Raw genomic sequence first — 2,500 nt, forward strand, 5'->3', positions numbered from 1 at the left:
TAGTGGACTTGCTCAACTAGTTGCTTTACATACCAGCCCTGAGAACCGATATTTTAGCTTCGTCACATTCATCAACAAATAAAAGGATCAGTTTTTCAAGCACCACTTAGCAACTTTGCACATTATACTAGCTTTGTTACCTAACCAAGTTCACTCTTTCATTTGATGTTCTTAATACCTATACAGCAATAAGATTTATTAACAATACACAGTTGCCATGACTCAATCATTTTCACAGTCACCATCAGAGTCATTTGTCTGGCTGTTCCTGAGTTGGTTGGTACCATCCTTTATCTGGCACATGTCAGTACATCGCAATCCCGTCGGCAAGACAGGTGCAGCTAGGCCACTTATACTTATACGCTCTTTATAATCGCATGACTGGAGCTCAAGCACAACCTTGGGTGATGGTTCTCCACTCATCCAATCGATGGCCAGTTACCCTTCTTCCATGCAACATCCATTTCCGAAGGGTGAGGGTATCAGTGGGGAGCTTTGCAGACTTCTGCGCCACACTGCCGATTGAAAATGTGCACGATTACAGTGCTTTCGTAGCGCCTCTCGACACAGTGGAAGGTGGTGACCTTCCTTTCCTAGCACAAGAGAGGTGGTAACGCAATACATTAACATTGTTTGTTCCAGGAGCCAGGGAGTACAGTTCGCACGTGAATTCTTTGAGATTCTTGTAAAGCTCATCTGATAGCTGGTATTCTATACAGTGCTGTTAAAATGACTCTTTGAAGACAGGATTGGCCTTGACAGCTTTAACAGCTTTAACGTGGTCAGTTTCCTTCGTCAGAAAAGGCACTGACTGCAGATGGTGGAGCCATGACGTTCGACAACACTGGATACGACTGTCTAGCGCATTTGAAATACATAGAAGCCAGGACAAATCTCTTACAGGCCAAAGTACAAAAACATCTTTTCCCTATTCAATACAAATATTCTTTGATCCAGCATCCTGAGATGCCTTGCCAGTGATTTCCAGCAGGGTACTCCCAAACCTGTCCCTGTGCTCCCATTTGATCTTAGTGGCCTTTGCATATCATAACGATCGGTCAAATACAAGAACTATGGCTTTAAGATGGAGAGTGTCCTTAACTTGTAATGACCTTATTCAACGCGGTTGAAGGTTGTGGCCGGTGCATCAATAGTCGGCAGATAACCTATGTTATCTTTCCTGACCTAGGATATTAAACCCAGTCCACCCACAAACCTTCTGCTTTTCGGAAGCATGCAACCAAGCATGAAACCACAGTAGATTCTTTTTCCAAGCATTCTTTTGAATGTATGACGATAATACTTCGACATAGGATCTGCATTGTACATGGGTGTTCACATTTCCTTATTACCTCCAGGCTTCTTTGTTTGGACTTCGTTATCATGCGGGTCGCCTGTTGAGGAGGAAGATCGGGCCCAAAATGTCGAGCCCGTATGGCGATGCCATTTACTCTGTGGGAAATGCTGCTGCTCGAGACTGTCTCCTTCAATCTGTCAATGTTATCCCAGGCAAGAGATGTACCTATGTAAGGCTTAATGTCAGGCAACAGGAGTCTATTTTTCAGCGTCATTGCCATTTTCTGAAGTCACAGTGCCGTGTTCAGTTCCTCAATTTGTCAGTATGCAACACCATGCCCGAAACTATTCAAGATCTAAATTAGCTCTATATTATTCGTCAAGGTCTTTACAACATAGGAAAGCAAGATGTGTTTTGGAGGCTTCTTTCTGCCATCAGTCTAAAGACCAGGCCAAACGAGTTTAAAAGACGCTGGACTTTTGACGAACTAGCTTATAGCTTCCAATACCCGCCGTATCTAGGATTTAAACCTTTCTCACTTCCCCTCCCCCTCTCTCCCTTTCATTGTTTAATTTTCTCTTTAAGTTTCCAATTTTTTTGTCTTGCTAGCAACACTGATACGGGGGGAGGGGGCTGCAGTGTGAGAGATAATAGGTAAATTAATAACTCCACAAGAAGGTTAAGTGTCTCCACTATCTTTGCAACTTCTTGTGGCTGTGAACAAACGTTTCTGCCATAGAGTTTGTGGTATAACGATGAAAGACATAAGATCCAATAACTGCAGCTAGGTTTCTAATGCGAGCTCTTTGCTGATTCGATTTAAATCTTGGCTCTTTCCTAAATGAAGAAGTGGATTTGTCAACTCAGTTGAAATGATAAATTGAAGGCAGCAAAGAAATTTGAAAGCTGGAATTTAATATGCAAAACCTATTAGTATAGACCACTTTCCTAACTGGCCAAGTCCTTTAAATTCTTTTGCATTTATGTTAATTAGACCTTCTGCCCTCATTTTGCTCTTCGTAGCGAGTCTAGAAAGGCTTATTGGCTTTAAAACTGAATAACAGTAGAGCACGCGCGGGCCACCATAGTTAAGAAAATATGGCAACTCATCGATGCCAGAAATTTTGGTTTTATAGATATGACGTCATCGACCGTCCGTCCGTACTTACGTCTGTACGTCCACTCCTTCGTGTATGCCAATGT

At 42.6% G+C, this 2,500-nt stretch overlaps 1 protein-coding gene across 2 annotated transcripts in view; it reads right to left on the reverse strand.

Annotated features, from left to right (window-relative positions):
• LOC138016312 (neuronal pentraxin-2-like) overlaps nt 1–2,500 on the reverse strand; it is a 15,981-nt gene that overhangs the window by 3,169 nt on the left and 10,312 nt on the right. The window lies entirely within an intron of this gene.

This window comes from Montipora capricornis, chromosome 9 (genome assembly GCF_036669925.1).
Source record: "Montipora capricornis isolate CH-2021 chromosome 9, ASM3666992v2, whole genome shotgun sequence".
NCBI lineage: Eukaryota > Metazoa > Cnidaria > Anthozoa > Scleractinia > Acroporidae > Montipora > Montipora capricornis.